We start from the raw sequence: 17,565 nt of genomic DNA, 5'->3' as shown, positions 1-17,565 counted from the left end.
TTTCTTTTATAGAGCATGGATATCCAAATTGTATTGGTTTAAGCATTTATTTTGTTTATGTGACTGGGTCTGGGTTAGGAATACAGGAGAGTTGAAAAAAAGAGACCAGCATTAGTATAAATAAAGCCTTTCTGTGGCATTTAACTTTAGCTTGAAATGTCTTATGCGTGACTAGTGTTTTTTTTTTTCATTTTACAAAAGGTGCAGAATGCAATGTAAATTTACACTTTTATAATTTAATCTTGTTACCCCCTCACAACTGTCAATCACACAATCTGTTCTATTGCTTCCTGGTTGATTAGCTAAACACAAGAGGCGTTGCAGAGACTTTTCATTGAGCTGCATTGGACAGCCACAGAAAGTCTGGACTGGGGAAGAAGGGAGGACTTTCAGGGGCAGGAGGTTATGTTTTAAACATACTTGTTTAAATTGTAGGTATATCTACTAAACAGTGATTTATCTTTTTTTGTATTTAGGTATTGATGTGTTCCTTTAACCCCTTAGTGACCAGACCGTTTTTCAATGTTCTTACCGTTAAGGACCAGGGCTGTTTTTACATTTCTGCAGTGTTTTTGTTTGGCTGTAATTTTCCTCTTACTCATTTACTGTACCCACACATAATATATACAGTTTTTCTCGCCATTAAATGGTCTTTCTAAAGATACCATTATTTTCATCATATCATATAATTTACTATAAAAACAATTTTCAAATATGATGAAACAATTAAAATAACACACTTTTTCTAACTTTGACCCCCAAAATCTGTTACGCATCTACAACCACCAAAAAACACCCATGCTAAATAGTTTCTAAATTTTGTCCTGAGTTTAGAAATACCCAATGTTAACATTTTCTTATGCTTTTTTTTTTTTTGCAAGTTATAGGGCAATAAGTACAAGTGGCACTTTGCTATTTCCAAACCATTTGTTTTTCAAAATTAATGAAAGTTACATTGTAACACTAATATCTGTCAGGAATCCCTGAATAACCCTTCACATGTATATACCGTATTTTTCGCTCCATAAGACGCACCTCACCATAAGACGCACCTAGTTTTTAGAGGAAGAAACCCAGAAAACAATATATTCTGAACAAACTGTCCCATAGTGTTTCTTACTATGGGACAGTTTGTTCAGAATATTTTTTTTCTCCCCTGTCCCATAGTGTCCCCCCCTCCCATAGTCTTCTCCCCTCCCCCCCTCCCATAGTCTTCTCCCCCCCCCCATAGTCTTCTCCCCCCTCCCATAGTCTTCATCCCCCCTCCCCTCCCCATAGTCTTCATCCTCCCTCCCCTCCCCATAGTCTTCATCTCCCCTCCCCTCCCCATAGTCTTCATCTCCCCTCCCCATAGTCTTCATCCTCCCTCCCCTCCCCTCCCCATAGTCTTCTCTTCTCTCCCATATTCTCCTCTCCCATACTGTCCCCCTCCCCTTGTCCCATAATTACTTACCTGTCTTGTAGCATTTCTCGGCAGCACAGGGCGCACCGCGGTACTGGAACTTTAATTTCATGTTCCGGTTTCCGGCGGGACTGAAAGGAAGTGCGCACACTGAGCTGAGTGCGCACTTCCTTTCAGTCCCGCCGGAAACCGGAACATGAAATTCAAGTTCCAGTACCGCGGTGCGCCCTGTGCTGCTGAGAAACGCTACAAGACAGGTAAGTAAAGCTTCATATTCGCTCCATAAGACGCACAGACATTTCCCCTCACTTTTGAGGGGGAAAAAAGTGTGTCTTATGGAGCGAAAAATACGGTACCTTTTAAAAGAAGACAATCTAAGGTACTAAATTTGGGGTATTTAAACTCTTTTCATGCAACCATTTTACCACCAATCTGCCAAAAAAAAAAAAAATTATAATTGGTGATTTTTTTTACACACATAGCAATTTAAGAATACATGTATTGAGAACTTTAAGGGTCACTGCCAAACAACACCCCAATATGTGTTCAGCAACATCTCCTGAGTACAGTGATACCACCAATGTATAGGTGTGTCTGATTCTCTGTGGGGTAAAAGACCTTATTTGGAGGGTGCGCATTCCAGTTTTCCAACATGGAATTTTCACGTGGTCCTCATGCACCCATGTCCTATTTGGGACATTTTTGAAGCTGGCCAATGTAATTTACCCCCATCAAACCAGGATATTTCAATTGGTGGTATTTTAACACTTTCCATGCACTAATTCTACCATCATTCTTTGTCAAACTTTTGGGTAGTCATTTTTTTGTGTTATTTTTCACACACATTGTATTTTAGGTAAAGAAAAGTCAGGATAAGTGTCAGCGCTAACACGCCACAGGAAATATAATATGAAGAGAGTGTAGGCAGCACATCTATAAGAAGAGGGGTCCCCTCTCATCCCCCCAAAATAAATTTGATAAAACATTGTACTTTAGGCATTGATTATCAGCTCCTGTTATGTGTTACTGACAAAGAACACCCCAATATGTGTTCAGCAACATCTCCTGAGTACAGTGATACCACCTATCCATAGGTTTGTTGGGTTTTTAGGGGGGTGCAATGCCAAACTTCTGACGTGTTTTTCAAATTTGACATATCTTCTTTGCCTATAATCTTTTTGGGTGCCTTTTTACATATCCCAATTTATTGTCTTGCCATGGACGTGCATATATTTGAAAAGTTGACACCCCAAGGTATTGTATAAGGAGTGTTTTGATGCCTTTGACGCAACCGTTTTAGCCAAAACAATTGAAGAAAATGTGTGGTGCTAATATTTCCATTTTCATTTTTACACACATATTTGTGTGTGATTTAGGGGAGCCTGTTGTTGGTTATTGCAGGAAAACACTCCAGGTTGTTTTCTGCAAGGCCTCCTGAGTACACTCATGCCCTCATGCATAGGTTGAACAGGCTTTGATAAAAATTGTCTGGCGCAGTAAAAGTAAAAAACTCAGGAACAGTAAACGTAACCAGAGATTAATAAATGTGTTTTATTTGTTTTTGTTTTTATTGATTTTATTTATGTTATTTAAGTCTTCACTGAGTGCCTTGACCCCTCGAGGCACTCAGCACAAAGGCAGAGCTTCGGAAGCCTCTGCTACACTGCCGGGCGCCACGTGGAGCAACCCGGAAGTGATCGCTTCTGGGGAGCAATCACTCGACGGCCCGGCAGTCAGGAGAGGTATTGCAGGACGCCTCGACATCGCGGCATCGCTACAATATCCTTAGAGCGGCTGGAAACTATCACGATTGCTTCCAGCGGTTATATTTGCCGCGGACATTCTAGGTACATCCGCAGTCCTTAAGGATCGTTTTTTGTCAGACGAATCTAGTATGTCTGCGGTCCTTACGGGGTTAATCTTGTTGGCATACTTAGAAGTACTCATTGTGTGTGAACAGGTAAAATTATGACTTTGTAAGAAAAAAAGAAGTGTATTTTTATATAATACTGTAATTTTGTTTAACGTACTGTCTGATTTTCCAAGTTCTTAATTTCTGTGAGGTTTCAGCCACTTCCTCTGTCCCTGAAGAAGGTGCAAACCCAGGGTGTATTTTTGTATGTTTTTAAGTCTTCACTGAGTGCCTCGACCCCTCGAGGCACTCAGCACACAGGCAGAGCATCGGAAGCCTGCCCGATGGCTTCCGATGCTCTGCTACAATGATGGGCGCCACTTGGGGCAACCCGGAAGTGATCGCTCCTGGGGAGCGATCACCCAGCGGCCCGGCAGTCAGGAGAAGTATTGCAAGATGCCTTGACATTGAGGCATCGCTGCAATACCCTTAGAGCAGCCGGAAGCTAGGTACGTCTGCGGTCCTTAAGGACCATTTTTGTCGGACGTACCTAGTATGTCTGCAGTCCTTATGGGGATAAAGGGACACTCCACTGCCCAAGTACAAAATAAATAAATTTGGCATTCCAGCTCTATTTCAGCATATAAAAATAATCAGCTAAAGAATGCACTTTCTGAGACATACATGCACAATTCATATATTCTTTGTGAGTTTATATACCCCAAGATGGCCCAGCTGTAGCTATGTTTACAAAACTGTCATAATATTCTATTCCTCTTTGCCAGATCACAATGCGAACAATCTGACAACCAGTCTGAACAGAACATTTTTTTTTTGCCTCAGTAAGAGAAAATCTAAGGAAAATGTCAAATAAAATCCAACTCAAACTAAAACAAATAATTTTAATGGATTTTATTTCATGGTCTAGCATTTATATCTCTGGTGCTAATACCAATACTTCAGTATCAAGCAGCAAAAAAAATTAAACATTCTTGTATTTTAGATGGCAATTTAATAGGAATCTGCAGCTATGCTCTGATAAGGTACCTAGAACCAAAGAGTTGGCTAACACATTGCATATTTATTCCCTGTTTACATAGGGAAACGTGATAGATCCAGAAGTAGATAAGTAAACTATAAGTTTGAAACTAGAGGAAAATTTAAACTTTAATTATATTTTTGTCCTGGAAAAAGCACACCATGTATGGCTCAAATTAACACTCCAGTCTCCATGGAAACATTACCACATCTTAAACATCATGATGTCTGGCATGCTCAAAACCTTACCGCCATACACAAACAACCACAATGCAGCTTCTCTCTTACCCTCTGGTCTCTCACTTTCATTAGCATGCCTGAACATCAGAATAAATGTGGTACCCAAACAAATCGGGTTATTTTTACTTTTGCATAAATTGTAAAACGCTTTGGATGAGAGTTGTTAAATATGTAAATAAATATTGTGTATCAAGGTTCACCATTACTGGTGCAGTGTATTAAAATGATAGTTTTTCACTGGTGTCTTATGATTGAGATGGATGCAACTGAATTGTTTGATAGCACTTACAACAAAATAATATATGGGCAGTTGTGCTAAACCGTAAACAATCAGTTCAAGGTAGACCCTGGTATAGCTCTATTTATTGTGAGTGTAATTTTTTTCCCCATACAATCTTGATTGATGAGTTTTGAGTAGTACAATACAAAACCAAAATGTAGACAAAACCATAATATCCCAGTGTAATATCATAAGGATCACCAGAAATATAACAAATATACCAGGTAAGCCAAGAACAACCATTACATTAGTAAAAAAATATATAAGCCACATATCCAAAATACAAGGGAAATAAGTATTTTTGTTTTCCGTGTTAAACGTCCATCATAGAGAAACAGAGAACATTTGCAGGGTAGACAGAAACAGAAAGAGGGGTAAAAAACCTTACGCCCCTCAAAGGTGAACATTGAGCCATGCTTGTGAGTGTAAAGAGTGCACTTTTTCCCACTTATGGTCCCCCTGTTTCTATGCTTGTGAGTGTATTCTATGTGTTTTGTTTCCTATACAATAACGCCCTATACATCCTTTTTGAACACTTTGTGTTCACATGAACATTGAATTGGATCTTTGACTCTGAAGATGCATTTCGTAAATATCCCTTTATAGTGCGTAGCAACTGACCTTATTTTTTTTTTGTTGTATTATTGAATCTTTGCAATTGTCAGTCATCCCTTGGTGGTGTATTTGTTACCTGTTTAATCTGCTATTTACATCAGTTGGCACTTGTTCTATACATGCTCTTTTGTGTCTTTCAAGAGCACTCACTTAAGTCATAAGAAAATAATCAGAACTAGAAAATGTCAATGTCCGGTTCCATTGATGTCCTTCCAGTTCCAGCTTCCTGAGCAATCCAATGGATCCACCCTGACAAATGTACAGTGGACAATATTATCCAATTTCTTTGAACAAATTTCGCGCCACAACAGACATGAAAAGAATGATGATCCCAGTGGCAGTGGTATTTTATTCAAATCCCTCAATTAAACTACAATTCACGGCAGAGGTGAAAGAACAAAGTTTACATATGTATAGGCACTTTGTTCCATTTTATATTGTGTTTTATATTTTCATATACTATTATTTTAAATACAAGCATTAGTTTAAATACATTACAACATGGCATCCTTCTTGTATGCCCCCTATCCCTTTCTGGTTTCTATATTTGTTTCCAACCACAAACACAAATTATTACAGACATCTGTCTTCTGTAAATCATGTAAATTACATAAATACGGAATAATATTTAAGTCAAGACTCATGAAGTATGATACCTCCTGTCAAACATGTTATAAAAATATGGAGTAATAGGGTATGATATGACCAAAACAGATAAACAAACAATGGTATTTCCTACAAGCAGTTATGAAGTCATTTGGATTGTCATGTGTTGCTTATTTTATATTAATAAACTAACTCTGTTGGAGGTACATAGTACTTTGTCTTGCAGAATTGCTGTGGTGAAATTTTAAATTAATTTGGAGGTTCTTCCAGACTTAATCTAATCAATCAACTCATCCTTCCATCTAATCATCTAAATCGATTATTGTGTAAGTGTATACAGTGAGGGGAAAAGTATCTGATTCCCTGCTGATTTTGAACGTTTGCCAACTTACAAAGAAATGATCAGTCTATAATTTTAATGGTAGGTGTATTTTAACAGTGAGAGACAGAATAACAAAAAAAAAAAGAAAATCCAGTGGGCAGCATTCTTCCTCCTTTCTTTGTCAGTGGGCAAACGTTCAAAATCAGCAGGGGATCAAATACTTTTTTCCCCTCAATGTAGCCACTAGGTCAACATAAGTGGTTGATTAGTTTAAGGAATGAGTATAGTGCTTAGGGTGCTTAGACTGCACTTTAAAACTGTATGTAAGGTATTCATTTTTATATGACTATTTTAAGCATTATAAACTCTTAAGCTTGCTTCAGGGGCTACAGTGCAAGGACCTAATATAAACATAAGTCACATGTGAGATATTTAGCTTTTTTTGCTGAGATATAACTCCTCTAGCTCCTGTCAATCAACAGCCAGAAAGCATAGCTAACGTGACCCATGTCCCAAGAGAGTTTTTGATAAGTAAAATAGAAATCTACTACATTTTCTACTTAGCTCTCAAAATGGATTACAAATGTTCTTTAAATATGTCTCTCTGCTCATCTCAGGTTCTAGGCCAGTTCTCTGAGGAGAGACAGGAGGTGCAGATTTTCCAGTTTTATGAGCGGCACTTATTCTATTTCAAAACCTGGCTGAAAATTTACAATGCTGTACTATAGTACACAGATGCTTCTGATCATTTTGTAACTAGGCCACCTACTAGATCATCTAGGTTAATACAGACAATTGATTTGAGACCAAACATTACATATTGTGTTTGTGTACATAATGTACTAAATATAGCATCTAAAATAACTTCCAAACTTTTCGTGAATGACTCTTCACTAAACTTACAATATATATGGTAAGTGTGGTACCATTTGTCAAGGTCTCTCTGGCAGGCTCTGTGATATGTGTAAAACACCCCGGGCATAACGGGGGTTAACAGCCGTTTAGTAGATCTTCCCTTCCAGAGACACAGGCACAGCTACTGTAGAACACCAAACTACCGAACTGGATACAAGGGAATGCTCCAACCTCCCGAACTGAATACAAAATAGCACTCCAAACTCCCGAACTGGAACCTCACAAATAGCTGCTAGCAGACGAACAGGAAAAGCACCCAAGCGGCTTACACTCCTGGCAATCAGTCTCTAACAGCATACAGTAAATCCCCCCAAAGACGAGACAGAGCTCCGTGTTGAGGGTCAAGCAGTGGTCTGGTTTATTGAGGGCTACCCGCCCAGTATTTATGCAGGTCTTCCACCTGGTGGACACTCCCCTAGGGGACCAGATGGAAGACTGGGACACAAATGGTAAAATAACCAATCACAGGCATACAGGGTTAAAACACTCCCACAGTACATTACAATCCCTCCCCTCTATCCTGGAGATAATTGGGAAGTAATCCAATTATCTCCAAGGACAGAGGCAAAACTCCATTAACCACATTGTTACAGTAAAACACTAAAATACAATAAAATACATAATATTAAATTTGTCACATAAAATATATACATGTAACCCATCCCCAGATAGCTGGGATCTGAGCGCACAAAAGTACCGAATAGCGCTCAGATCCTATGCACACAGTCCAATCGCCGTGGAGTTAAAGTGTTCACAAAGTCTGTTCTCCATACAAATAGACTCCACGGGTTGCCTATCTGGGGAAATGCTGTTCATACGGTTTAAACTACCGAATGAACAGGCATCCAGTTAAATGACCGACCGTAGAAGCAAGGCGGCTCAACGGTGTTCGCTCAAATAAGTGTCCGTTTCCAGTTCCATAGTTTGGGCACTGAACACCGCTGGCCGTTCGGGACTTTAAAATGGCCGCCGCCACATGATCGGCAAACGAACAAAGGCCCCCCCGTATTCGTCAATTAAGCTGCGGTTAACTGCAGCTTCTGGAAGGTAAATTGCCGACACACTCGAGCTCCCAGGTTGTCCAGTCATTTGTGCGTTAGGTCGGTAGATTGAATCTACCGACCGCCGGGCAGAAAGGCACGAACAAGCCTTTTCTGCAGGGGAAAAGAAGGCTTTTTAGCATGGGGCCATAGTCCAAAGGCAACAGGCGGGCAACCAGGCTCCTCCAATGCAATGTGGCGAGATTGGTCTCGTCACAATATGGTCCAGCATTAAATATTACTGGACCTCAGAGACCAGTCATGAAAGCAGACATGCCTTAATTGCTATATCATTTCAGGTATTTTCCAGACACCTGCAAGATTTCAACCATTACTTCCCAGACACATAAAAATATGGATAAATGGGAATTGACACTCACCAAAACAGACAGACAAACACTCCACTGGTCTTTATTAAAGACCACCTCTATTGGGTACCCAATCTATAAATCCTCTACACTCATAACATCAGTTCACCATATTTTGACAATGAATGCACAACACATTGATTGGCAATATTTCTACAAGAAACAATGAATCATGAGGGTAACCTTTTATGAAAAGAGGAACACCCCAGCAACCGACAATTCTTGATATAATGATTACATAGTTACATAGGATGAAAAGAGACGTGTCCATCAAGTTCAGCCTTCCTCACATTTGTTTTTTGCTGTTGATCCAAAAGATGGTGCTTTTATTCAGTCATCAAATGTCAACTTTTAAAACAGTAAAGGTGTCTTTGTCAAGCCATAAATAAGGTTTGTCATACCAAAGTATTATATAGGTGTACACAAGAATATGATCCAATCACAATACTGTGCAACAAATTGCATGCAATCAAGCAATTCGACATAAGTGCAAAAACAATGTTAATAAACATGTCTTCAAGAGATGAGTATATCTACCAACATAAGAAAATAAACTAAAATATATATTGAATATAGATGGTGTTTCATTCATTTCATACAATATAGTTATTTATATACTTTATCATAAATCATGTATGTGAGGCAGTGGTATAGATATATTGACGACGTGTTTCAGTTGTGGGTCCTTCTGAGCTCCTGGAAGAGTTTTTCAACGATCTGAATACAAATTCGGACACCATCAAGTTTATCATAACATTTGATTACATTAAATTGCCATTCCTTGACACGATTGTGTTAAGGATGTTAGACTTGTATTTGAGATCTACAGATTGCATTATCTAGGAGCCAATCATTAAGATTCAGGTGCAAAGTGTCTGAAGAGGACAGTGTGGATGGGCGATTGGATGACATATTTCAAAAATTCATGAATATGGGTTATATGATTGATTTATTACACGGAGAAACTAGGTGTCCAAATCATCCTACAACAAACATTGTTGCAACCAAGAGTATAACAAACTAGAGATAGTGAAAGATTGGCTTTCATATCTAATTTTTGTACACATTGTTTCTGTATTAGCGATATGTTGATAAAACATTGGCACATTGTTAGAGACTCTCATCCCCAAGTTACTGCCTCTAGGGAGATGCCACTGATGGTGTTCAAGAGGAAGATCTCTGAGAGATTGCCTTTTTTTTTTTATATATATATCTGTTTATTTCGTCAAGAGGTTCTCCCGTCACACATTTTTTTACATTTTTTTTTTTTTTTAGTCAAGCATAACATAGAACGGTAAAGTATACAACACGCAGGTCTGTGTCAATGAAGCATAAAACAATGGGACTCGCAGGTTCCGTGAACATTTAAGCAGCTTGTGAGACACGCATGTCTCCATTGTTATTGGGTTAGTTGCATCCCAGTTGGTTACTAGTTAGTGGACAGTTGCAATTAATGTCTAACATCAAAAGAAAAAAGCGTTTCAATAACAGTGTTTGTGTGAGGTCGTTACCCTAGTGACCATTTGGATGTTCGTCTACGTGGTGTCGGAGAGATTGTCTTTTTAAAGCCGAGACTGTCTCTCCAAATGTGAAGTGACATGTTTTCTTTGATAGGCCGAAACGTGGTAATTTAATTAATTTAATTATTAATTTAAACTGCAGTGTGTGCGCTGCAATAATTAAAGGGGATACTTTTGTGCATGCTCTGACCAGCATTAGATATTCTATTAAACATCTATTTTCGTGTCACTCCACTTTTGTTGTCTACAATGTTAAAATGTCCATGTGGAATGACAAAACCATTGCTGAGACAACCAAAAAACTAAAGAAGACTTTTATCCAGCATAAGTCTACAATTACAACAGGTAAGATAGAGTTACCTATTCCTATTCACTTTATAGAGGCAAGACATTCAGTCTCACAATTAAAAATACAAGCAATTGACTGTGAAGTTGTGACGTGGGGGGTGACCATGAGAACCTTCTAAAATGTAAGTAAATTTTAAGAATCTGGGAACTAGATAATTTGTGGCCCCAGGGGCTTAGTAGAGAAAGGGATTTTTCCCCTTTTATATAGAGTTTGTATGAAAATTAGACTGTATGGTAACATGTTTTAATATTTTGTTTTTTTTATAGTCTCTTCGGATTTTGATTTGCAAGGAAGCGATTTGCTGTGTCCTCTGACCCCTTTTTACATCTACTTTAATTGAACAATTTTAAGGAAGAACTAGAAAATATTCATTATATATTTTGTTTGTTTTCATTTGGTTGAGGCTCGCTCTGTATGGTTTCACCTAGTTCTGTTTTGTTTTCATTTTTCTTTTACTTAAGAAATCTATGCAATTAATAGAAATTATAAATGATTGGATCATCAACTAAATATGAATCATACATGAATAATTAGAAATAATTAGAACTATGAGTTAAAGGGGCACTCCGGGCACCATAACAACTTCATATAAATGAAGCGTTATGGTGCCAGGAGGCCCTCGGGTGCACTCTTACCTGAAGGGGTTAAACCATTTTTTGAATGGTTTAACCCCAAAGTGAACCTCCAGGACCGATCTCAACTCCCCCCATGCTCCGATTTATGAAATAATAGTTTCAGGAAGCACAGAATGCTGTTGGCTCTCAGCCAATCAGTGACTCCCCAGTCACAAAACTGTCTTGAAAAAGGTACGTTTCTTTTCAAGACAGTTTTGTGAATGGGTACTTACTGATTGACTGATAGTGCCAGCTGACCACTCTCGGCCAATCAGCGGCGTCTCTGTCCAATGGCACTCCACACTTCCTGACACTGAGATTCAAGAAGTCGGATGCTCTGCCTGGGGGGAGTTGAGATCAGCACTGGAGATTTTAACTTTGGGGTTAAAACATTCGAGAACAGTTAAACTCCCTGAGGTAAGAGTGTGCCTCAGGGCGTCCTGGCACCATAGAGCACCATAACAACTAAATTTAGATGATGTTCTTATGGTGCCTAAACTGTCCCTTTAATAATAAATGTGGGAAACAAACTGTATTTGTAAAACTAAAGAGTTTAATATTATTCATAAAATCTAAGCAAAAAATTAAAGTATAAAAACATATAAAATAAAAATTATTTTAAAAAAATAAATTAAAAAAATATAAAATAAAATGTATGTCTCTTAAAGATACATTATAAAACAATAATAATAGGTGCATTAAATAGAAACATTAAAAAATGTAATGTACTTTTGATTAGTGAGTAAGGCCTGTGCAGGCTAATAATTCATATGCACTAATGTTTACAAAATGGTGGCTTTACAAACTAGTTAGGCAAATTATGGTTTGTTATACTAAGAAAAGTAATAAAGATTTTGAAAATTATAAATTTACACTAAGCATAGAATATGTTGTATTTACATGATAATAATATACATGTATATTGTATTGTATGCGATTGGCAATAAACTGTATCTTCCATTATAATATTGTTATGCTATGTGTTTGAGGATGGTTACAGTGTAATTAGATTTACAGTTGTGAGTGTTTATCACTTTATAACAGTAATGTTGCATGTTGTATATTACATGAAAAGATACATGTTCATCATACTGCATATAAGACATTGGTTCACTACAGTGTATGAAATGAATGATACAGTGTATCTATATGTAATAGATATATTAGTTTATTTTCTTATGTCTTAGATGCACAAGTTATGCTAATCACTTTAAGACATAATTTTTGCACTTCTAATTCCTAGATTGCATGCAATTTGTTACACCGTATTGTGATTGGATGTGTTTTCTTGTGTACACCTATATAGAAAGACACTTTTGGTGTCGAAACGTTGCACGTTGATGACTGCATAAAAAACACCATAATATCACGAATTGCTGAGTGCTGGGTGTTTCTCTTTTCTATTGCGAATTTGTATTTGTGTGGGACCTGGATCAAGATTGGCTTTCTGTTTTTTCTCCACATAATTTTATGCTGTTTTCAATTTAGCACAGAGTATGTGACATGGTGGCACCTATAGAAAGTGGCACCCATACAGATGATGTCAGTGGATAGGTTGCACTGTTTATAGCATCATAGGATCCAATCATTTAATTTACTATACAGTACTTTACTCCTGCGGACATTATAATAAACATAATGTAGATACAATAAACATAATGTAACTTGTGATGTCTCTTGTAAAGGAAGGAGTGGATACATTGCTGTGTAGAGTAACCATCCATCTATATTAATACAGATTATCTCCATAGTATGAGTTTAATAATGACTAGATCAGGCACTCCAGATGTCTCAGAAGTAAATAGCCCATGATGCCCAGCGGCTTGTTATGCACTAGAAACAAAAATATATCTTACAACTTTTCAGGTCACCCCTATTACACTTTTTATCTATAGTATGTAGTCAGTCTTTCTTGAATCATTCATCTCATTTGCCTATTTTTGGAAGTAGTACGTTATCTGATGGCATTCTGTGGACTCTTATTTTCTTATGAAACATAGAGGCCAGCACGTCTGTTGCAGAAGATGCAAGTTCTAGCCCAGGGAGCTTGCAATCTATCAGCTGCTGTATATTGGGTACAGTCTGAGTTGTCCTTGTATTTTACCAGTCTGCAATTCACGGTAGGTTTGAACACAGTAAATCACATATTAATGAACACATCTGGTGGTTAACTAACCAGAAAATGAGTGCTTCTGTACTTAGATATACGTTTTATTGCTAATGCCTAGAGACACTTGGAAAGCCTATCCACAAGCATGTTATATTTTGCTCAGATTATAGCTATCATTGAATTAAATAATGCTTTACTTTAGGGAATTCAGATCTCTATAGGCTAGCGGGCATCATTGACTTGGAAAATAGTTATACATTTATTTAGAATCAGCATGTAACACAGAAAGAATACTGTGTCAGGAGACTTGTATTTGCCGAGTTATTTCTTAGTAAATAGCGATATTTGTGTGCAATTTTGAAGATCTGTTGTTTTTTTTTTCTCTCTCTAAATGTTAGAGTTTAGTAAAATCTCTCTGTGAATCAAATTAAAGGTGCTCCTAATTAACCGACCAAATCTTTATATGAATCCAGCTTTGATACCTGTGTTAAAACAAAATAAATGATGCAATATATGGGGTTTATATGAGAACTTGCATTCAAAATACAGCCAAAAAGTATTTTAAAAATCATAGATCATCGAATTATTAGTTGTTGGTTTTTTTGCCATCTCGGTTGTTTGAATCACCTTAAGTAAAAAATGTTCAGTTCCTCGCAACTCGCTGTTTAGTGAATTGACTCTAAGTTTGAAAAACTATCAAATTTGGCTGAAATGAAAAACGTTTTTTTTTTTTTTTTCCAAACTTCATTTTTTGTTTCGGTATATGTTTGAAAATAAACGAATATGTGGCTATTCTGCAATTTATAATGATTGCTATTAACCCATTTATTTATTTTCTTTAATGTTTATTCTGATTATTTAATAATAATAAGGTACATTTTTGCTGAGACATCATATACTATAATAAACATAATTTATTCTAATATTATACAATGTGCCATGTACACATATTCTATAGGTAGGTAGAGTGCCCTGTACAATGAGGGCTTTGTGCTGGGCATTTTAGAAAAGTGTTGCTCTGTAAATAAAGAATAGATAGATACTTCACTCAAATTGCCCTTTAGGTGATTCTTCAGGTGTTACATTTCATATGATAATAATGTAACTAGATTTCAACATGTAATAGTGATCGGTGAATCACGTCTGTAGGAATATTTTTTTTGTCCTGAAATACATTGAATGTTTTGAAACTATGTGTCACTGTAAATACCGATTTAGTAAATAATGTTCCACTTTGAAATGATTTTTCAACTCTGTAACAGCTGAAGTGTTTATTGTCTAACGCTGCACTCTGATTAGATCAGGACTCGTTGCTCAAACTTTATAGCTGAGGAGTTTATTCAACAGCCAATTGTGATGAGTTATCTACTGACTTGTGAAATTAAGGTTAATTTTTAAAGATTTTTTTTTCCCCATTTTGTTCTCTCTTAAATACTCCAAATAGAATTTTGCTGTTAAGCCAATATCCCATGATAGTATTTCGTTATCACAGAACGACTGAGCTACTTAAGTAAAATATATATTTATAAGAATTGGAAAAAAGAATTAAAAAGATTTTAAGTATGTCTAATTTTTTTATAAGACTATTTAAACTTTTTGAAAGACTAGTTTGCTTACACATATATTAATGGTAAACGAACTGCTGAGAGATCGTTGTTATTAAGAACACTATCTAATAACGTGCAAATTAGATATATTAAAATATTGGGTATATTGAATACCAGCTCTCTGATTGTGAATCAGCAACATAGAACGATGACGTTCTAAAATGTATTCAGTCTGGTTTCCATGGTAATTGCTTTGCACAACTTAGCTATTCATACATAATCTCCACAAATGTTGTAGTTTCGAGACTGAATCGCTACGGAATATTTTACATAAACAATATTGCTTGCTTGTATAGCCGTGGAAGTCTTAAAGGTCCATTTATCTGTCCATTTAAGGTCCATTTATCTGAATATTCAAGGTCCACATATCTGTCCATTTAAGGTCCATTTATCTGTCCATTTAAGGTCCATTTATCTGAATATTCAAGGTCCACATATCTGTCCATTTAAGGTCCATATATCTGTCCATTTAAGGTCCATATATCTGTCCATTTAAGGTCCATTTATCTGTCCATTTAAGGTCCATTTATCTGACCATTCAAGGTCCACATATCTGCCCATTTAAGGTCCATATATCTGTCCATTTAAGGTCCATTTATCTGTCCATTTAAGGTCCATATATCTGTCCATTTAAGGTCCACATATCTGTCCATTTAAGGTCAATTTATCTGTCCATTTAAGGTCCATTTATCTGTCCATTTAAGGTCCATTTATCTGACCATTCAAGGTCCACATATCTGTCCATTTAAGGTCCATATATCTGTCCATTTAAGGTCCATATATCTGTCCCTTTAAGGTCCATTTCCTTCAAGTATTTCAGAATAGTAAAATAACTTACACATTAAGTAGAATAATCACTTTGAGTAAAATGAACCCAATTTCTGCATATAACTGGAAAACAATTGTGTCTCTCTCTAGATATAAACAAAGCACTCACTGGATTTGTACATCAATATTCTAGTGCTTTACTTCAATACATAGGTAATTAAACAGTAAAGTATAATGCATGTAGACAGACACATTTCAACAATCAGATACAAATCACCAAGTGTTCTCAAAGGCTGTGATACATTTTGGGATTTATTAAGCAAACAGTGAGTGGTTTCCAAGTTTATTCACCAAAGTGGTAATTGAAATTGAATTTTAAATTTAAGGTCAAAATATGCGAATTGGAAAAATTATCTAACTCAACTGTGTTCTGTTTCGGCTACTTGTGCCTGAAATTCACTTCGAATTATGCCTTTGTGGGTCTCAGGTTATTTACCCAAATAGAATTTCTGGAGAGTTCACTAGGGTTGTGTAAAATGTTAACCAAATTACACAATTAGCCGTGTTCGAAAATTATCCAATGATCAATTCTGTAATTTCTTCTCAATTCCCTTCTAAATCACAATCCTAAGCAGAGTTATTCAATAAAATGTGAATTATTGTTAATAATTCTCCACGTTAGCTACGGTTCTAACAGCTTGTTCAGCCCTTAATTTGCAATTTACTAGTGAATAAGCGTGTTAGTTGTGTAAGCTACTCAAGTTAAACAAAAACACACATAAAATCCTAAACTTGAGAAATTCCACAATACGGCCTTTTTGGCCTGTCGTTTAACAATATGGTGTTCACCTCACCTTAATGCACTGTTTAGTAAATAAACCCTCAACTCAACTCCACCCTCATTTAAATAGAGATTTCTTAAGCGGGTGACGTAACAAACTAGCAAACCAACACAATACAGAAATATAATATATATATAGGTATAGGGACTGCACAGAAAATACAGCAAAGTTATATTCATCTATTCACCAGCAGTAATAGGACTTTTTTTTAAGTTAAATAATACAGTTAAATTCTTATTTAAGTGAGATGTATATGCACACACTATATATATATATTTTCAAACTTTACAGAATAACAGAAATCTAATTTTGAACACATTACAAGTAATATTTATGATGTTTTTGGGAGGAGTATGCACACAGACTGTACTATGTGAAGGTGTAAGCCAACATAAATAGAGATCCCTGGTCCTTAAAGCAACACACGCTGATTAACACAGTAACAAGCACGCTGTCTCTTTGTTGCAGTACACAAGTTGTACACTACCTAATGGTACACGCTTAATTAATCACAGGTAGAGATATTAGAAATCAAAACACCACATTTACACAAAAGCAGATGATTTGGGGGGTGAATAAATAACTAAATAAATTAATGAATTAATAAAAAAAAAAAAAGAAACAGTACATCTCACTGTTTAGTGAATAAATCCCACAGCCTTTATATTATGAATTGGAAAACACTTCCAGAAAATGTAAACAACGGAGATCACATTTATAGGGTTAATCGTTAAAGTGATAATTCAATGGGTTAAGGTCAAAGCAGTCAAATCGGAAACATGATTTAAATCAGCTATGCTGCAGCTCGGCTGCTCTGGTCTTACATTTGAGATTCAGTTAAAATGCTCCCTTTTGTAAATAACCCTGCTAGTGTTCTAGAAGGCTGACACAACGTGTGAAAGTAAAGCAGTACATGTCTGTCTTGTTTCCTAAAGCACACTGACACCATGTAATTAGCCAGCTCAGTTCTGGTCAATAGAAAATGAAGATAAATTGCTATTGAAAAACAGGTTGCAAATACACTAGCAGTGGGGAGCTGCACAATCTAAATAAGGCTATAGGATGACAGATGAATTG

The sequence above is a fragment of the Pelobates fuscus genome, chromosome 3, assembly GCF_036172605.1.
Source record: "Pelobates fuscus isolate aPelFus1 chromosome 3, aPelFus1.pri, whole genome shotgun sequence".
Taxonomy (NCBI): Eukaryota; Metazoa; Chordata; class Amphibia; order Anura; family Pelobatidae; genus Pelobates; species Pelobates fuscus.
This window is presented reverse-complemented; position numbering follows the sequence as displayed.